The sequence below is a fragment of the Globicephala melas genome, chromosome 5 (genome assembly GCF_963455315.2).
Source record: "Globicephala melas chromosome 5, mGloMel1.2, whole genome shotgun sequence".
In the NCBI taxonomy this organism is placed as follows: Eukaryota; Metazoa; Chordata; class Mammalia; order Artiodactyla; family Delphinidae; genus Globicephala; species Globicephala melas.
The window spans coordinates 102,623,533-102,643,927 of NC_083318.1; the positions used below are offsets into that span (position 1 = coordinate 102,623,533).

At 39.1% G+C, this 20,395-nt stretch overlaps 1 protein-coding gene across 2 annotated transcripts in view; it reads left to right on the top strand.

Annotated features, from left to right (window-relative positions):
• Positions 1-20,395, top strand: part of ARHGAP24 (Rho GTPase activating protein 24) — a 422,684-nt gene that overhangs the window by 216,517 nt on the left and 185,772 nt on the right. Inside the window, exon 1 of one of the 2 annotated variants that reach the window (XM_030846996.3) lies at positions 4,764-4,993. The exons of the other annotated variant lie outside the window; for it this stretch is intronic. The gene's annotated coding sequence lies outside the window, so the exon portion shown is untranslated. Of the gene's footprint in view, positions 1-4,763; positions 4,994-20,395 lie in introns of those variants that run through there. 2 annotated transcript variants of the gene reach the window in all.

Below are 20,395 nucleotides of genomic sequence, written 5' to 3' on the forward strand. Positions count from 1 at the left end.
CCCGTTGTTTTTGTTGTCTGTCCCCAGTGGCTAAGGTTGGTTCAGTGGGTTGTGTAGGCTTCCTGGTGGAGGGGACTAGTGCCTGCGTTCTGGTGGATGAGGCTGGATCTTGTCTTTCTGGTGGGCAGGTCCACGTGTGGTGTTGTGTTTTGGGGTGTCTGTGGACTTATTATGATTTTAGGCAGCCTCTCTGCTAATGGGTGGGGTTGTGTCCCTGTCTTGCTAGTTGTTTGGCATAGCGTGTCCAGCACTGTAGTTTGCTGGTCGTTGAGTGAACCTGGGGGCTGGTGTTGAGATGGAGATCTCTGGGAGATTTTCGCTGTTTGATATTATGTGTAGCTGGGAGGTCTCTTGTGGACCAGTGTCCTGAAGTTGGCTCTCCCACCTCAGAGGCACAGCACTGACTGCTGGTTGCAGCACCAAGAGCCTTTCATCCACATGGCTCAAAATAAAAGGGAGACAAAGTAGAAAGAAAGAATTAGTAGAACAAGAAAGAAAGAAAGAAAGAAAGGAGGGAGGGAGGGAGGAAGGAAGGAGGGAAGGAAGGAAAAAAGAAAGAAAGAAGATAAAGTAAAAAAAAGTAAGATAAAATACAATAAAGTTATTGAAATAAAAAATAATTATTAAGAAAAAAAATTAAAAAAACACAAAAGAATGGACGGATAGAACCCTAAGACAAATGGTGGAAGCAAAGCTATACAGACAAAATCTCACACAGAAGCATATACATACACACTCACAAAAAGAGGAGAAGGGGAAAAGATAATAAATTCCGCTCTCAAAGTCCACCGCCTCAATTTGGGATGATTCGTTGTCTAAAGGAGGGAAGGAAGGAAAGAAAGAAAGAAAGAAGATAAAGTAAAATAAAATAAAATAATTAAAATAAAAAAATTATTAAAATAAAACAAGAAAACGGACGGATAGAACCCTAGGACAAATGGTGGAAGCAAAGCTATACAGATAAAATCTCACACAGAGGCATAGACATACACACTCACAAAAAGAGGAAAAGGGGAAACAATCATAAATATTGCTCTCAAAGTCCACCTCCTTAATTTGGGATGATTCGTTGTCTATTCATGTATTCCACAGATGCATGGTACATCAAGTTGATTGTAGAGCTTTAATCCGCTGCTCCTGAGGCTGCTGGGAAAGATTTCCCTTTTCTTTGTTCTCACAGCTCCCGGGGTTCAGCTTCGGATTTGGCCCTGCCTCTGCGTCGCCAGAGACCGTCTGTTCTTCGCTCAGACAGGACGGGGTTAAAGGAGCCGCTGATTCGGGGCCTATGGCTCACTCAGGCTGGGGCGAGGGAGGGGCACGGAGTGCGGGGCGGGCCTGCGGCGGCAGAGGCCCGCATGACGTTGCACCAGCCTGAGGCGCGCCGTGTGTTCTCCCGGGGAAGTTGTCCCTGGATCCCGGGACCCTGGCAGTGGAGGGCTGCACAGGCTCCCCGGAAGGGGGGTGTGGAGAGTGAGCTGTGCTCACACACAGGCTTTCTTGGTGGCGGCAGCAGCAGCCTTAGCGTCTCATGCCCGTCTCTGGGGTCCGCGCTTTTAGCCGCGGCTCGCGCCCGTCTCTGGAGCTCCTTTAAGCAACGCTCTTAATCCCCTCTCCTCGCGTATCAGAAAACAAAGAAGTAAGAAAAAGTCTCTTGCCTCTTTGGCAAGTCCAGGCTTTTCCCCGGACTGCCTCCCGGCTAGCCGTGGGGCACTATCCCCCTGCAGGCTGTGTTCACGCCGCCAACCCCAGTCCTCTCCCTGCGCTCCGACTGAAGCCCGAGCCTCAGCTCCCAGCCCCGCCCGCCCCGGCAGGTGACCAGACAAGCCTCTCAGGCTGGTGAGTGCTGGTCAGCACTGATCCCCTGTGCGGGAATCTCTCCGCTTTGCCCTCCGCACCCCTGTGGCTGTGCTCTCCTCCGCAGCTCAAAGCTTTCCCCCTCCACCACCCGCAGTCTCCACCCGCGAAGGGGCTTCCTAGTGTGTGGAATCCTTTCCTCCTTCACAGCTCCCTCCCACTGGTGCAGGTACCGTCCCTATTCTTTTGTCTCTGTTTATTCTTTTTTCTTTTGCCCTACCCAGGTACGTGGGGGGTTTCTTGCCTTTTGGGAGGTCTGTGGTCTTCTGCCAGCGTTCAGTAGGTGTTCTGTAGGAGTTGTTCCACGTGTGGATGTATTTCTGGTGTATCTGTGGGGAGGAAGGTGATCTCCACGTCTTACTCTTCCGCCATCTTCCTGGAAGCTGAGAGGAAGCATTTGAGATGAGCTTTGAGTGCTGAGAAGGGGGATAGTTCTATGAAGATATGAGGGAGGAACATGCTAGACAGATGGAACAACAGGTTAGGAAAGCAGCAGGAAAGATAAACAGGGGCGAAATGATGAAGAGCCTAGGAGGCTATGGTTAGGCATTTGGATTTATACGAAGGGCAGTGGGAAACTTATAGGGATGAAACAGGGAATGATGGGAAACTATTGGACCCTATGAACCAGGGGATAATGGGAAACCATTGGAAGGGATGAAGGAGAGTAATGATGGAAAACCATTGGATGATATGTAGCAGGGAATGATAGAAACCAGCAGAGGAGAGGAAGAGGGGAATAATTACTCTGGCTGCTGCTAGGAGACTGGATTGTGAGAGGAAATGGGCAACCAAGTAAGCATGTGCTGGAATTGGTTTAAGAGGGTTAATGCTTGAGATTTTTTATGTGCATCAGTCCCCTGGGCATGTTAAAAACTTCCATGTATGAAAACTTCTCCCAAGCATAGAATAATCTAATAACTGTTCATGCATTCACTTCCCTTCACTGCTATCACAAAACTGCTCTCTGGGATTCTTTAGTACAAGCTTTCTTCTTACGTTACTGTAAACCTGAAAAGGAGGAGGAGATCAAGAGTTAGAGAATTCCGACTGCCTTGTCTGTGTTAATACAGTCTGCCCTGGAGTTCACCTCTGCCGTAAGTACTTCTCCCATCAGTGGAATTCAACTCCACAGATTCCGTCTTCATAACACAGTGACTCTTCCCCTCTAAACTACCTTAGTATTCTGAAATTCAGAGCATGCCCAGTGTAGGGCAACCTGGAGTATGTCCAAGGGTCCTAAATATAAAGGGACAAAAAAGTTTTAAATGGTCGTATATCACTGTGCTATTTTAGATCGTGCTGAATTTCACATATTGACAGCGCTTGCTTCCCTCCCAATTCGTAGAAAGGAACCATGTCATGAATTACAAAGTAAGTTTGAGGGCCAATTTCCTGTTGCTTGCACTGGTCACCAAAATTGCTGGTTCTTTCTTTGCTTAACCTATTTTGAGAGACTTTGGTTCCTGAAGTCAATACCTATAATCTATTGTCTGTGGCTCAGCCCACTTCTGTTCTAAACAACCTGCTGGTATGTGACTTCTCTCTACACCTTTTTTCCTGAGTCCGCTCAACAACCCTGAATCCATCTAAATCTCTGTGTGTCTCCTCACAGCCTACTTCTCTTTCAAAGTTTTACTCACGCTTCCTTTCTGCCTTTTCTAACAGACAACAGGCAAAATGTTCAAATCAAAAAAGAAATAAAAGGAAAATATGGAAAACTTTAAGTAAGCCCAAGAAATACATATCAGTGTGTCAAACTTGTCATATTTGACATATTAGTGTTACGTATAAATGTAGATTAGATGTTAATGTCTGTGGAATTTCCCTTTGCATAGAGCACAATCAGACAGTTCAGAATAAAAGGAGAATAGGATTGTGCCATTGTGTCAAGAAGCACTTGGTTTTACGAGATTTCTCTCTCAGCATTTACGTGTTCTGAATATGAATTGCTTATTCGTCAGTGTTGTAAAAATGATACTGTATGCATTAATTACTCAGCATTTTGGAAAACATGTTTCAAAAAATCTAATCCAATTTTCATTTTAAAAAGTATACTTTTATAATTATTTGGTCACGTATAATAAATAATAGTCAAGAATAAACTTGTATGTGTGGTAAAAATTTTTCTGACAAATTGGAAGTGGAGATTTTTGGTAATAGTAATGTGTTTCCCGTTCGAGAGCCATGTAACAATACCACTGATACTGGGTAGAAATACTGAACACCTGTCACAGGTCCATCCCTTTCAGAAGTAGTTCTCTGTAAGCACTAAGGGATGTTCACATCCCCTGAAAAATGGCAACTCCTGAGTCGTAAAAATATTCTGGAAAATCATCAGTGGAAAGATTATTTCCTAAGTATAAAAGAAATTAGGCATTATAGAGAGACTTTCACTCTTAAGGATTTTAAAGTGGAGGGAAATTTTTTTTTCTGAGAACAGATTGTTCTCACACTGTAATTGTGTTACTCATCCTGCCAGCTCATTTGGGTATTATACAAGGATACAGAGGAAAAAGCTAAACCATTTCCCCTCAGGTACACTAGCGTAGTAGAAAAAGCATTGAATTGGGAATTGTGAAACCTGGTAACTATTTTTAGCTGGCACGAATGAGCTATGTGAGTGACCTTGCACAAATCATGTTTTCTCTGGGCATCAGTTTCATTATTTATAAAATGAGGGCATTGGGTTAAATTATATTTAAGATCCTGTTGTGCTTTTTACGCTTCTCATTTTTAATTCTCCTTTTCTTTTTAAAAAAAATTTTTGTCTTTTTTCTGAATGCTCAAATACTACATTATTTAAGGTATATTTCCTGGCAGTTTTTTTTTTTTTTTTTTTTTTCTTCCCTCCTAGTCTCTTTCTTCAATATATGGGATAGGAGGATACTGACTAAGTCTGAGGGGAAGGAGGAGGAATAAAATTAGCTACAGGAAGGGTTTATATCCCCCTCTACAAGAAAACTTAACTACAGCTACCACCGCTTTGAAAGGAATGGTTTATGTCCAAACAGCATTTTCCAGACAAGCTCTGTACTTTTTTGCCAACAGAATTAACTTTAAACTGAAGTCAGTAGACAGTTAAACAAGAGTCGGCACTGGAAACAGCTGTGAGTAGACAAGACCAGTTACTTATAAGGTACTGTTTTTTACTCACTGAAATCTCCTTCAGGGTTCATTTGTTTCGGGCACAAGTATTCTGTGGTCATTTGACCTTTTTCTCCCACTTTGCCTCTATTCTGAGAGAAAACACACTCTAAAATATCTTAGCTCTTTAGCTCTTTAGTATTGTTTTGTAGCTGTTGGTGGTTGAAGCTGCTCAGATTTTGTTTAGTTTTGTTTTCAGGAAACTAATAATTGTTGTTATTTTATTTTGAAGCTTAGTTTAACTTTGTCCTTTGTTTCTTCTTGTCATGGGTGGTTTTTATGTTTTATTGTTCATATCAAATAAAGAGGGATATGCTTTAATATTACAGAATGCTCTTGACCTGGGGGGAGGGGGGGCAGAGATTGGTTAATGCATCATCAGCTTCAAGTATAAAACCTATATAGCCAATCAGATAAGAGGACCAGCACAGGGCAGCTCCAGGCACTTTGGCTCAGTCGAGGCTCCCTGACCTCATTACAGCTTGGTGGGTCTGACCTGGAAAACACAAGCTTTTGAATTGGGGTTTTATCTTTAGTTTGTTTCTATACTTGTTAATTTTAACCCTTCCTTCCCTTTACCCCCATTTATCTTTAAAAATTCTGGTAAGCCTGCTTTTTTTTAAATGAAGTTTATCTTGTTAAGCTCATCCACCTTAAAGGGACAACATTTCTAAGAGTGATGTTTGCCATAAGATTTTAAATCACTGAGCTATGGAGGGGCTTTCGGAGCAGAAGAAGAGGAATAGCCCACGTGGTAGTGGAGTGGACAGAAAAGACCCCTTGTACCACTGTCATCTGAGATGTCACTCTTTCCCCAGAGGCCTGGTTAACTAATATATAGTATTTGCTGCTGGTCAATAAAAGGAGTTCTCTATCTGTGGACTTTCCAGAAAGAAATCTTACAAGTCTACCACTGAAAACTCCAAAAGTTTTAGAAAGGATTTAGCCATTTTTGGAGAGTCATCTTTCTGAAATCCACTATATATTTTGCTATCTCTCTGGAGGAGACTAAATTCAATTTAATGTTTTCTGAATTGCTCGGCATTCTCGTCATGAATACACATAATGGAATTATTCTATAATATAATAATACTTGGGGGCTCTATTCTGTGGTGTGTAAGCCTATTCTTATGTCAAAAGGTCACATAATTACTATGCTTTTAAAACTTGTTATATTATTCTTATAGGACATTTTTTATGTGTGTGTCCACCATCCATATGGAAATGGGATTTCATTACCTACTGATGTGGACAGTTTGCATTCTCTAACAACTGTCTTCAGCCTCAACCATCCCTTTGTAATTATTATTTCATTTGTGCTGTGCACAAGGAAACCAGAAAACAAACAAGTTTATAAAAAATTATGGAAGGAATGAGAGACAATAACTTTATCTGAAGACCCCAAGAGAATCTTTTATGAGGAAAGTGTAGAACCAAAGTACATAGACACAGTGACATCTATTTTAGGTGCTTAGGAGACTTGGTTTATGTCCAAGTTCTTAGTTGTGTTGTCATGGAAGTGGCTCTGGGATAACTACCTCATTCCTGCATCAAATACAGAAAGTGCTATTTGTTCTGCTTTTTTTTTTTTTTTTTAATTTACTTATTTTATTTATTTATTTTTGGCTGTACTGGGTCTCTGTTGCTGTGCACAGGCTTTCTCTAGTTATGGCGAGCAGGGGCTGCTCTTCGTTGTAGTGCACACACTTATCATTGCAGTGGCTTCTCTTGTTGTGGAGCACGGGCTCTAAGCACACGGGCTTCAGTAGCTGTGGCTCACGGGCTTCAGTAGCTGAGGCTCACGGGCTCTAGAGCGCAGGCTCAGTAGTTGTGGCGCACGGGCTTAGTTGCTCCATGGCATGTGGGATCTTCCCGGACCAGGGCTCGAACCCATGTCCCCCACATTGGCAGGCAGATTCTTAACCATTGCGCCACCAGGGAAGCCCTGTTCTGCTTTTTATACAGTTATTGGAGACATGTGTCAAGGAATCAGTGACTAGCCAAATCCCAAGGGGTCTATAATATTAATTAATATTAATCAAGTACTATGTATTCTATTTTAGTCCCATTCACCCATATGCTATTCACATGCATGTATGACTGGGAAATAGCATAATACTGCTTTGTAGGAAAGAGAGAAAAGGAAAAAAAATCATCATCATCTAGTCTATGCAATTCTTCTGTGTGGTGATGATACTTTAGGGAAAAAAGAGGAATGCAAGGCTAATTGTCTCAATAATATCTTGGTTTCTTTAACTGCATCTTCTCTTGCAGCTTTTTTTTAAGCTGAAAAATACTGTAAAGCATTGAATTTAGTAGCTGAATATATGTTTTCTTATCTTCCAATATTTTTTATGTTGTGCATTTCAGAGCAAAATGAATCACTGGTTTCTCAATGATCTTGATAATTAATCCTATTCTACACAAGAAAAATATTAAAACTGGGTATATTAGACAGATACGTGAAGCTATAAGCTGAGTCCAGGGCAATTCTACATTCCAACTTTAATTAGAATCCACTGCTAATGACTTGATCATAGAGCTTTGTATAGAACTACATTGTGAGGCCTTTTGTATTGGAGGCCCTTTTTAAACTTAAGCTGTTTTTTTAAATACAGATTTCTCCTAGTCACCGTAGAAATTGTTCTAGATGTTAAAGCATCTTGTGGTGTATATGACAAAGTCTTTCTGTTTGAAACAATGAATTAAGGACTGCCTTTTGTCTGCAACAGTGAATTTAGGGTCTACATAAATTTAGAAACATTGTCTAAAAGATAGAGATTTTTCCCTCCCTCCTTCTTTCAGTTAAATGGCATGAGTTATTTTAAAATAAAATGATATTCTAATTGAAACATAACTCTTTAAATTTGAAAGTATACTATTGTTATTTTAAGTCAATATGATGAAGGTTTCCCTTACTTGACTATTTCAGGTTAATCAGAATTTAATTTTCACATTCATACCTAAGTAGGAAATTTTATATGTGATGCATATTTTGCATGAGAACTATATTACCACAACATCTAAACGTAAAATCCCTGAGGGCTTCCCTGGTGGCGCAGTGGTTGAGAGTCCGCCTGCCGATGCAGGGGACGCGGCTTCGTGCCCTGGTCCAGGGGGATTCCCCCATGCCGCAGAGCGGCTGGGCCCGTGAGCCATGGCCGCTGAGCCTGCGCATCCGGAGCCTGTGCTCTGCAACGGGAGAGGCCACAACAGTGAGAGGCCCTCGTACCGCAAAAAAAAAAAAAAAAAAATCCCTGAAAACTTAATGCCATTAGGAATACACACTTGGGAAGACTTCTATTTAGAAAATGCTTTATCAAACTAGTAAAGGAAGAAAAAGCTAAAATAAATTAACACATGACAGTGTTCACTGATAATGCCTTGTAAGGATCCTTTTTAACATAACCTCGTGAGGATTCTCCAGAAGTCTCAGAAGCTAGCCCCTCATGAACTAGAATTCAGTGAGCAAGATGTATGTGTTCCAAGGGGCTGTCAAGCTTAATGCTGTAGGTTGTGAGCTAGGGAGAGAAGCTGTTGATATTTCCTAAATTGCTGAACAGAGAGATAATTGATTTGTTCCCATAAAAATCTGCATTTAGTTTATTTTCAATTACAACCTCTCAGGAAAGAAGAGATGCTCAAACTGACTGAACTACATCCTTATATATTGGCCTTTGTTTAATGTACTAAATTGGTACTTCTAGAGAATTTAAAAGGTGATGTGGTCAAAGACTAAGGTTCTTTTGGTATGTCTTAGTCATGCAATAAGTGTTTGTTGAATGAATATAACTTAAAACGGTATTAACAAATAACATGATACTAAAACCATATGTTTTACTTCATATTTTATTATTGGAGTATTTGTTATTTAGTTTACTGCTGGGTCATGCTAAAACATGAAAACTTCATTAGACAATGCCATTTAACAAATTAGGAAATTGCTGTTAGCACACAGTAATTTGGAACTGTACATTTCTATGAAGAAAAAGCATCAGGTGCCTATTGTCAAAAATAATTTAAAAAGCAGAGTTGGAGGACACGGAGGTGTCAGCCATTTTCCTTTACCCCTTTCCCGTTGCGGAGCACAGGCTCCGGACGCGCAGGCTCAGCGGCCATGGCTCACGGGCCCAGCCGCTCCGTGGCATGTGGGATCTTCCCGGACCAGGGCACGAACCGGTGTCCCCTACATCGGCAGGCGGACTCTCAACCACTGCGCCACCAGGGAAGCCCTACCCCTTTTTTGTTTGGTTTATTTTGCTGAAGGTACTGCGGGATTTATAATACATTTGCTACAGCAGATGTTGCTAGCATTTGATTGTATTAATATTATATATATATATATTTTGTGGGGAGACAGTAGGAAATTAGAAGAATAAATAAATGTGTCTGAGTCTAAGACAATTTTACAAGCCAAATATTATTTTGGTGATCTTAAAATTTAAAAAAAAACTTTAAAGATTATATAAGTTAGAAAGATCTAGGCAAACACTGACATCTTTCCAAACTAACAAAAAATAATAGTAATTCTAAGGAGCAATTTTCATGTTTCTGTAGCTTCTATCTCCAACCTGCTTGCTTTTGAATATGTTTAATATCAAGCGTGTCTTCTGTGGTCCTTCTCTGCAACATGGTGCTAGTCCAGCAGGGAAGACGGCACTTATAGGTCCTCCTTCTCCACACATGAAAACATTGTAAGTAGAGTTGAATACAGTGGAAATGAAAACAACCTTCTTGTAAACCTCAAATGTAAAATGCCTTTCCCAACTCACAAGGGAGTTAACAATTATAATGGTTATAAAGAGAGTGACAAAATAAATTATTCTCACCAATTCCACTCTCTAGAAGATTAATTCCTATTGTGAGACTTCTTTCTGTATCTATGTACATAATACAGTACCAACATTTTGTTTCATCTTATTTTTTACAAAATTGGCTTAACACTGCACATTTGATTTCCACCTATTTCATGTAACATTTTATTGGCAACTTTTTCTATATCATTCAGAACACTTTGGAAAATAGATAATTGACAAGTGTATAATATTCCATTCTATGACTATACCGTACATAATAGAATATGTGCCCCCATCTTTGGGAACCCATGTTGTTTCAGTGTGTTCTTTGATAAACAAAATAAGGATAAGCATTCATTTACATATGATTTTTGTTCATTTGATTATTTTAGAGCTGTAATGACTTAGAAATTAGCAAGTCCAAATCTCTCTTTTTACAGAGTAGGAGAACTAAGTCCGGAAATATTACTCATCTAGAATCCAGGCTTCCAGCTTTCAGTCTAATTTCTATATTCATCCAGAAGAAGTAATGACTGGGCGATAAATTTATTCAGGGGCAAGAGGTGAAAGCATAATTTCCTTCTGTCTGAGTAAGAGGTCAACCATGTACCCTATTCTCTGAAAATCCTCAGGGAACGGAAGAGTTCTCATACTAAAGAAAGAACTCAAAATTCCATGCCAGAAGTCTTTATTAAACAAGGGGTGATAAACATATAATAGCTATGGGAACATTTTTAAATAGCTGTCATTTCATTAATGAGTATTTGCTAAAGAATTTCCTGGGGCACTGGTGTTTATGGAACTTTTAAACAAAATATTTATGAAGATGAAACCAGGCCTTACTTCATAAATTATATCCTTTTACTTGCACCTTTGCTTTTCCTCAGGGTACAACCAATGTTCAAGCCTCTGCTACACTAAACAAATACACACTCAGCTTTCTCAACCAAGCTTTCTCTTCTTGGTGCCAAGAAGAATTTGCATTTTCTGCCTCTGCTTCCTCGCCTCCCTCTGACTCTATAACTCTTTGCAGTTTGGCATTTATTTCTATCACAATACTGAAAATTTCTCTCAGAGGTTGCTAATGATGGTTAATTAATGGTTAAATCCAATAGCTTCTTATCCTTGTGCCCACCTCTGCTTTTTCTACCATTTATACTATTTCCTCTTCTTGAAATATTTCTGTCGTGAGATGTTAGGGATCTTGTACTGGCCTGTACTTCCATTTCTTTTTTCTTCACTCTCTTCAGAGGGCTCCTGTCTTCTTCCCACCTCCTTGTGTGTTTGTTTTATTTCCCCCCATTATACTTTCTTCCTCAGAAGATTGCATCCAGTCTCACGGCTTCAACTTAAAGGCCAATCTAGAGATCTGGTCAGCAAGACCTCTTCTAATCCATACTTTATACAAGTTATAATAAAGGTCCCTTTCCTCTGGATGCACAATGCTTTGACTTGGCAGGGAACTGGGCTGTATCTCAGCCCCAACTTGTCTGTACAACCTTACGTAGTTGCCCTGCTAGTCAGAGCCTCCTATACAATGCTGTCTCCAGCAATGGAGGTATTCCAGTGCTTCAAACTCCTTATCTTACCCCAGGTCAAACCAGCCCTTCATCTTTATCTCCTTCCTCACTTCCTATACAGTCAGGTGATGGTGATTATAGAATTAAAAAATGTGTATTCCCAGCATTTTTTCCTCTTCATTCTCATGGCCACCATCTTGCTCAGAATTTAATTATCTCCCTAATACTTTACCACTCCAGTCCATCTTCCACACTACTGGCAATTTAGAAGAGATATATATGTATATTCTCCCTCAATTTTTCAGTGAGTTCTTAGTAGAGGGTTAAGAGCAAGGGCTATGGAGCTGAATTTCAGGACTTGAGGCCCAGCCCTGGCACAATTTACAGGTATCATCCTATGCAAGTTACTTAATATTTCTAAGCTTTCATTTTCTCACATAAAATAAGGGTTCCAAAAATGGCTAACGTGCATAAGTTCTAGCTAGTGCTCTGTACACTTCCCGCACATTCCTTCCTTCCTTCAATACTCAAAAGAGCAAATTTTATTATATTTACACTAAACATCCTTAAAAAGTGAAATCCAATTAATCTTTTTTTTTCCATTTTTTTTCAATTAATCTTAAAGAAACTGTTTTATTCTTCATGAGTTCAATTTGGTTTTTTAAAGAAACCCACACTAAAGTTAAACCCAGATAATACCAATGATCTTAGCCCAATTGCAAGTGATGGTAAAACAAAGGTAAGTGGGTGTTGCATTTCATTTTGAGACAAAGGCATCTCCTGTCCCATTATTTTCTTTTAAGAAAGGAGAGCAAGAAAAGTTAAACAAAGTGGGTTTTTTTCTTTTTTAATAACTACGAACTACATGATGGAAATAAACACTTTTCTTTTATATTTATATGTGGTTTTCTTTATTCTTTATGACTCAACCTTATAGTCACAAAGCAAACAAGTGGAGTAGCCAGAAGTCTATCCTAGGTTTTTTGATAGTAGGCTCCCTGCCTCATTTGCATACTGCTTCTCTTTCTTTGAAGTTAAGATTCCATGCAGTGACATGGTCAAATTTGATCAGAAATACTCCAAAGTAATGATTAAGGGTTTTCAGATGTATGCCATGAATATTATTTCACTATAGTTTTAACCGCAAGCAATGAGTTAATTTAATTTTTCCAAATTGATACATGTCTGTCACTTTGGATAGATAAACTGACCATTTTCCCTTGTATCCAATATGGGTTTTTTAAAAGCTATGCTAGTGTCTCTTTTAGTGCTTTCCCCCAGAGACTGCTAAGTTATTTCTGTCAGAGGACTTAGACTCTTTCTTAGCATCAAAGGGTTCTGTGGCTTATTTCATGTCCTTAATCAGCTCATTAATTACTTATAAATGGAAGTTGCCTAAATCATATAATAGGGAAGTTGGATGGGATCTTAAAGATCTTGTAATTGAGCCCCCCCCCATATGTCAAATGACCAAAACAGTCCAAAGTAGGCTATGTGACTTATCCATGATCATAAAGCAAATCTAGAACATGTTTCCTCTATAAGAACATCTACCTTACAGTTATGCTGGCAACTTCTTGGAATATTAATTCATTGAACAGTCTCAACATTACATAGAATAAGCCTGAGTCTTCTCTCCTCCCTCTATCTTTCTGTGTCAGCAGGACTCGTTCACTCTAGTATGTATATTAGAGATCCATTCACAGGAACTGCTTTTTGGTAGAGAAAGCCTTCCAAGCACTTGACTTTAAACTTCTTTAACTCCTGAAATGGGAATTAGGGACATACATACCAACTAGAATAATGAAATATTTATGAATTATCCCCAAAGTGCAACTTCCAATGCTCCACAGTGCTCTCTGCAGTAAAGCTCTGTGTGTCAGAGATATACATGTACATTTCAAAATAGTATGAACATTATGTTATGGCAGTTTTATGATATGAAAACCTGTATTGCTTATGAACACACACAGAGATTGGAGGAAATGGCTCAGGATAACTAACTTGATAAGAGTGAATGTTTCCCTCCTGTCAGGTTTGTCCCCATCTCTGCCATCTTCTCATATGAACACCTGGAGTCAGCATCTCTGCAGCCTCCCCTTTGTGTTATTTGCCACACATAGGCGGTCTTTCAGCCTAGACCATAGTTCCTCAGTCTTGTCTTTCTAGAAATCACTACCTCTTCTTAGATGGTCTCCCTGATTCCATCCGTACCCTTTAATCCCACAGCACTCTGCTATGGCTTCCATTGCTTTGCACTTTAACTTCTTACTTACTGGTCTACTTCCCTAGCTCTGCTATACTCCGAGCTCCTGGAGGCCAGGGGCTTTGTCTTACAGGTTTTTTGACCAGTGTACAGTACAGTGCCTGACAGGCAGACGCCAAATTTAGGGGCCCGATATTACTCTAGTCTTGTTGTTACAAAGGTACATAAATCATGTGCAAGGTTTTCCCATATAATGATATGTTAAAGGATGGGCCAACCTGTCTCACTAGACATCTGGTTAGTCAACTGGAAAGTAAAAAGACACAGGCAAGAGAATATGAGCTTGCTTATTTTTCCCTCTGGGTAGAATATTCCAGGTTTTTGCTCTCTATATATTTTATTTCATATTTACTCAGATTTCATGATAAAGCAGATGAGCTTTTTTTTTTGCCACCTTCACTCATTTTGCCATTCAGGTTAGGGTTAGGGTTAGTTTTATTAAAATTTGTTTATTTTAGCTTCTTCACCATTTGTGAGAGTTTCGGCAATCCCTTTATATGATGGAGGCTTAGACTCAGTGCTGACATTCAAGAAGTAGTTTGAGATATTCATTCATGGTCTATCCCCTTATATTCGCTCAAATTCCATTTGTTTTTATTACAAATATTGCCTCAGGAAAGGGATAATTCAGAAAGAAATGTTTTGGATATTTTTGTTTGTAACAGCTTTTGAGTTTCAAAAAGCTAACTCCGTAAATCCTCAGGATCCAGTTTAAATTATAAAAACAACAACAAAATAAAACAGATCCTTTATTCCATCCCCAAGATCAGATAATGATTCTCATGGTAGTGGGACCAAAGGGAAACATCAGAGGGAAGCAAAGGGACATTAGATGCTTGGACGATGGTGGGTTCCAAGTAAGGGCTCCATGTTCTGCCACCCTCTCTCCCACTCCCTGAGCCGGACACATGGGAGACAGACCTGAAAACCTGGATATGACTGGGGGAACGTAGAGGAATCTGTGAATCACTTCCTATATGAAGTGCGTGAAGGTTATAAAATGAATCATTTTTTAGTGCTGCTCTGTGTGGTGCCAGGTCATTAGACATGAGTATCTAGGCAAACATATCCAAAACAGCCTCCCAGCTTATCCCCACGCCCTCAATGCAGCCAGGAGGAGAAGAGAAGGGGCAACATGAGAGTCAAGCCTGCAGAAGCCAGGAGCCAGGACAAAGAGGACTTAGTCCCTGGGCCTGTGGACTGAAGTCCAGGAACAGACCAGGAAGGTAGAAATCAGCATCTCAGAGATGTCCATGTGTGCAGAGGATGATGACCACAGACCACTTTGCCACTCTCCCCCATCCCAGACATGGAACCCTAGATGTTTGCTCCCGAGAAAGTGAGGGCCCTGGATTAACCAAGATTAAGCTTCAGTCACTTGATAGTATAAAAGAATAAGAAGTTACACTTTATACACCTGACTTTGTAAACCAACATCCATTACTTCCTTCTACAGAGATCATTTTTTTTTAAACTTAAACCAATTACTTTTTTGTCTGTGTTGCTATAGAAAATGCTAGTGTGGAAGTAATGGTTTGTAATCTTATTACGCTATTCTTGTTTTTCTTTGAAGTGGGAGACATATCAAGGCCAGAAAGGCAAAGTGTAGGCTTTGACCTGTGTTGAGCTTGAGCGTAGAAGTGAGAGGACTAGGAAATGAAAAGAATAATCTTATAGGAGAATCTCTGCATGAGACAGCTTAATAGAGCTTCATATTTTAGTTTCCATTTCATCCAAATTCTGATCTCTAAGGACCAGAAACATCTGTTATCTTTCTATTCCTCACTGGTGTTCTCTTAAGTGATACGGAGCAAGTGCTGAAATTTTGGTGATTTGCTCACGATTGTTGCCTGTCTAAAAGTGCCTTATAAACTGAGCCCATACTGGTAAATGAGTGATCCTTACCCAAGTTCTTAAAGCACAGCTAAGCTGCCCAAAAAGTAATATCTGCTCCAAGTCTAAGGGCTCCATACAGAAAGGAAAAAATCACTTACTGACTTTCTGAGGAGTTTACAGTTTACTCAAAGAATAAATACTGAATTTTCACTTGCAAGAACTTCCCCTATGAAGATCTAAGTCTTGAGGAGTTCTTAATTTAATGACGGGAGAATTTTCCAACTCCCGTGACCAGTGAAAATTTAGGTTTTCACTGGTCCTCTGGGACATCTACGGAATTTCTTGGCCAAAACTTGGTAACCTCCTATGTATGGCCCAGTTTCCTACTGCTTAGTGTGTTACCTTAGTCAGAGAGGGGGGAATATGCAGAAGTAGACTTGTGTGCATGGGTGGGACCAGAGATTGTCACTCCATGTAAGTGCAGATGCAGGCTCTGAACAAAAATCTTTTCTGTGAGGCCAGACATGGCATCTGCCAGGTTTAACAACACTGGGGTATAATTTGGGGAAGCACTCAGCATCACAGATACAAAGATGTGGCAAATGAGGTCCAGTCCATCAGAGAGAGCAAGATAGCAGGCAGTCAAAGAACAGGTATACTAAACAGGTCAAGCAGGCTTTTGTTTTCAGGGAAATCAGTCAGCAGATTGGCTGGAGTTCATGGATAGGACTCTTCTTAAGGGTAAAATGGAAAGCAAGATGCAGGCTCATTGAGCACCTGAGTACTAGACACTAGATAGGAATTAACACACTAAAAAAAGCAAGAACTCAGGTTACAATAGGAGATCCCAAATCTGCGGGGCAGGGCTGAGCTATCAGTGAGTCAAATGGTAGTAGAGAGAAGTAAATTACAGGTATTGGTAATCCCAGAAAACCAGATATTCTGCAGGGCTATGCCTATTCCGGACTTCTGATATTCAGGGTAGACTACCAGAAAGACTTAGGGGATGGCACACACATTAGTGCCAGCCATTTCAGCTGTTGCTGGAGATTATGATAGCCCCCTTCCTGAAATGCAATGTTAAGGAGTCTTCAAAATCCCCTTGAGAAGTCCTATTAAAGTGCCATCCATATGATGCTTTCTCTTCCAAGACTACTAGATTCTTATATCCCCTTGCTTTAAGATCTAAGTAAGGATGTTTCCTTGTCTGAGTTTCTGGCCTGTCTTCCAACGCCCTGATTTTAAATATTTCTTTCTCTTGTCTTCTTTCAGTTACTCCCTGAGTGTTACATTTTTGTAGCAGGTGAAAAAGTTACCTGAAGAACTTAGAAAGCAGATTTCTGGTCCTCTGCCCACATTGTCTGCTTCAGTTACTCTGGTATAGGGTCCTGAAATATGTATTTTAACAAAAAGCCCAGGTGATAATGATGCGGGTGGTCCATGGACCACACTTTGAAAAGCACTGCTTTAAGTTACCAAAATATCTTGGGAATTTTGACACATCATTAGCTATAGTACAGACCTCAGACTGCTTGTTGCTCCCCATGTAGCAGCACAAATCATTCCTTATCACACCATATATTTTGATTTTGGGTGATGAAGATGGTCCCCATAACAGTATCCTGGGCCAAAATATTGAGAGTTTTAGGATATAATTCAAAATTCAAGATAGATTGCATTTTGGCTGTCTTTAATTTTATTGTTATCTATAATTTAAAGGGCAATTTATTTTTATTGAAATTTAGATCTGTTCTGGGATATGAAAATGGTTTCAATTTATACCTAAAATATAAGATTATATCTTTTACTCTTCCCAGAGTGAGATATCTCTCTTTCTAGTTTATTAGAGAACTGTTCTTTCAACTGCAGGCATAGAGACAGCTGCAGACTCTTGGTATAAATTAAAAAGGAGTATTTGGGATATTTTCAGTGTCTCTTTCAGAATTGGAAGCTGGGCAACAAGCAGTCAACACATATGGGAAATATTTACATTGCCTGAGTGGGCTCAAGTTTGATGTAGCATAAATGGTATTTTCAAGAGCTCCAGTTCCCCAGATTTTCCATGGCTGCAGTATATGTCTTGTCTCTACTGAGAAATATGCTAGTCTAGGGAGTAATGAATAAGCATTCTTCCAGGCACTGTACTCATAGCCCTTTGTTTTTGGCCACGTTTAGTGTGAATGTTTCACGTATGATTTTGTTCTTCATGAGCTGGATTGGAAAAAATGAAAACCTGGTCTAAAAATAAATATACCAGGCACTTAACCACTAATCAGTAAACATTTGTTATAACTAGGGTCTGTAAGATCCAAATAGCAGGCTCGTGCCACCTACTAAGAGTCCAGTGCTGGTCAAAATTCTGTTCTGTGTTTACCATTTTTAACCCAACAAGGAGGTAAAAGGAATCACAGAAAGGAAGGAATTGCATAAAGTAATGTATAAAGCAAATTGTCAAAAAAAAAAAAAGAAAGTAGATAGAATTTGAACTAAATGTTCATATTTTGGGAATTCATGCAATCTTCTTAAAAATGTTTTGATAATGGCCTTATCAGAATTTTCAGTGTTTTAAATGCTGCTGCTGTAGCATATTCAGGTAAATCATAAAGGCATATTTGGGGGTAAAGATAGGAACCAATAATGTAATATATTGCTTTCTTCCAAAAATGGTTAGGATTTGAGAGGTAACCCCAGAAAAGAAATTATAGGTGTTAAAATACTGTCACAAATTGTGTTTGCCAAATATTTTCAGCTCTCTGTTCTCTGAGCAGAAGTGATGTGTAACTTTGTTTGGCCAATGAAAAATGAGCAGAAGTGATGTGTCTCACTTCCAGGTAGGAGTTTTAGGTGCCACTGTCCAGGTCACCGTGTGCCCTTCCTACTGCTCTGGGATTGTGGGAGCACATATTAGGGTCCTTGAATGAGTGTGATGAGCTGAGGCTCCTGCTGACCCACAATGGACAATAGTGTAAGTCAGAAATAATTTTTGTTATGGAACTGGTTGTTTGTGCAGCATCACTTAGCCTATCCTGACTAGTAAAGATATAGACATGGAGGCAAAAAAAACTAAAACAAAACAAAACGAAACATAAAACCCCAAAACCAAAACCAAACAAACAAAAATCCCTCTTCAAGTGTTTGTATAGAAAATGGGATTTCCCAAGTAAAGAAATAGGTTATCAATAATGTACAATTGTGCATTGTAGGTCACTTAAGAGAGCTCTAGAGCCAGCCTGATGGGAAGAATTGTGCTTGTTCAATTTTGGAGTCAGGTCTGAATTTTAAGGAACTAAAAATTATATTAAAAAAGATTCGTGTTCATTGATATATGTATTAATGAGAAGTAACATACAATAAAACTGTCAACAATGATGATATTCGAAAATTAAGAATTGAAGTGAATGGGATAGAGATTCTACTTTTTCTTTCAAGAATTCAAACTTTTCTTTGAAAGAGCTTGAAACAATTTTATATTTAAAAGTACAAATATGGGAAAATTTACTGCCATTCCCCAATAAAAATCTAAAGCTTTAATAATTTTTTTTATAGTTCATTTGTTTTTTTTTTTAACATCTTTATTGGGGTATAATTGCTTTACAATGGTGTGTTAGTTTCTGCTTTATAACAAAGTGAATCAGTTTTTAATAATTTTTAAAACTGTGTTTTAGATAAAACATGGTGATCAGGATTAAGAAAATTCAGAATATGCTTGTCCTGAAAAAGCAACCAAAATCAAGGATTTAGAAGGAAATGTAGTATCATAATTTACCTGTATAAAAGCCAAGGCACATATGATCTACTCATAGCATAGATTGCTTTGAAGAAACTTGCTCATTAACTGTAAATATAATTTTTAATTCCAGTAAAGTCTAAGTATGTTAGAGTATGTTCCAATTCTTGATTCACTGCATTATCTTTTAAAATTCTCTCATTTCTTGCAGTTTTCCCCAAAGTCTATCTGAACCCTCAGAATTTTTTTCCTGAAATCCAACCCATGTCCCCTCCTTTTTCTTTTATCCTTTTAAAATCCTCTCTTCCTGCTTCAAGCAGTTTCTTTCCTTGATCTTCTCAGCTTTCTCTACCCATTACCCAAATTCTATAAAACTGAAGCCAAGAATGAAGCAGAGAGACTGAATATTCTTTGGAGGGAAAAAGGCCAAGAGTCAAAGACAGAAATGCTCTGTAGCAATCAAGAAGAAATAATATATGAAAAAATTATAATATACATTTTCCTTTTGTTTTTGTCCCTATGCTTGATGTAGTTATGAGGGTTAAACTTTCAAGGAACTAGCCTTTGCTTATCCTGGGAGCAGCCCACTGGTTATTTCTATAGAGACAAGCCTCTTTTAAATGCAGATATTGTGGTTTTCCCCTAAAAGGAGCTGGAAGTAATAAAAGGATAAACTATATGCTCCAGCCCAGCCCGCTATGGAGTACACACCTTAATGGTATTTTGAAAGGTATTATGACAATTTATGGATAATGTTCCAAAATGCTAATCACTCAGAAAACATTTCCGGTATGTCTTTCCTCCCAGCATCATCCCTGTTTGGCTTTATTTTCATAGGAAATATCCGATCTCGAAGAGCTACTATATTTCCTATTTCAGAAATCCAAATCATCAAGCTGATTTATGACAGTAAGTCTGAAGCTCTGTCAGACCTCATTGTCATGCACCACTGAAGTACATCAACAAATTGCACCCATCAACTAATATTTGGACTTGTTTAACTCCCTGTCATTATTTAATTAGGCTCAAAAATGTCACTGTAGGCAAAGAACTCACTGTTTTTCTGTACTTAAGAAATTCTTGTTGAAATGGAGGAATATTTTTTCCTGGCCCCATAAATTAGAGACAGTAAGATAAATAGAGAGTTGACAGATATACAAGAAGCAAAGTTAGCTCCCAGTTATATAACACCAATAAATTATTAAAGAATGAAATTTTGTCTTAGCTAGAGGTCATAAATGTTTCAGCC